At 29.4% G+C, this 762-nt stretch overlaps 1 pseudogene; it reads left to right on the plus strand.

Moving 5' to 3' along the window:
- Positions 1–325: 325 nt before the first annotated feature.
- Positions 326–420, plus strand: LOC132428858 (U6 spliceosomal RNA; annotated as a pseudogene).
- Positions 421–762: the final 342 nt, after the last annotated feature.

The raw sequence follows: 762 nt of genomic DNA on the forward strand, positions 1-762 counted from the left end.
ATGCCTTTTCGCTATTTCTCTTTAAAAAAAAAAATTAGAAGGGATAATTTTGTTGGCATCCTAAATACAATTGTCAATAATGGATAGCATTAACATTTATATATTGATATGTTAACAGAGAATTAGAGAATTCGTTTTCATAATCCTTAATCAGTATTGTAGAAATCTGAGTCCATAGAAAGATATATGAGATTTCAGTTATTGAAGAAGATACACCATGAGGTGTCTACAACATTTTAGAATGAGTGATGCAACTTCCATTCTTTTCTTTTGGCTTTGTGATTTTGATTGTTTAAAATTATGCAATGCTGCGCTCACTTTGCCAGTACATATCTAATACTAGAATTGGAATGATACAGAGAAGATTAGCATGGACCCTGTGTAAGGATGACATAAATTCATGAAACATTCCATATTTTTTAAAATAAATATTTTGTTATATATGAACCTCATGGTAACCACAAACCAAAAAATTATACTGAAACAAAAAAAGAGAAAGAAATCCAAACATAACACTAAAGACAATCATCAAATCACATGAGAATACAGTAAAAGAAGAAGAAAGGAACAAAAAGAACTACAAAAACGACCAGAAAACAAATAATTAAAGGACAATCAGTATATTTCTATCAATGATTACTTTAAGTGTAAATAGACTAAATGCTTCAGTTAAAAGACATAGAGTAGCTGAATAGATAAAAAGCAAGACCCATATATATGCTGTCTATAAGAGACTCACTTCAGATCTAAAGACACACAGAG

Source organism: Delphinus delphis, chromosome 7 (genome assembly GCF_949987515.2).
Source record: "Delphinus delphis chromosome 7, mDelDel1.2, whole genome shotgun sequence".
Taxonomy (NCBI): domain Eukaryota; kingdom Metazoa; phylum Chordata; class Mammalia; order Artiodactyla; family Delphinidae; genus Delphinus; species Delphinus delphis.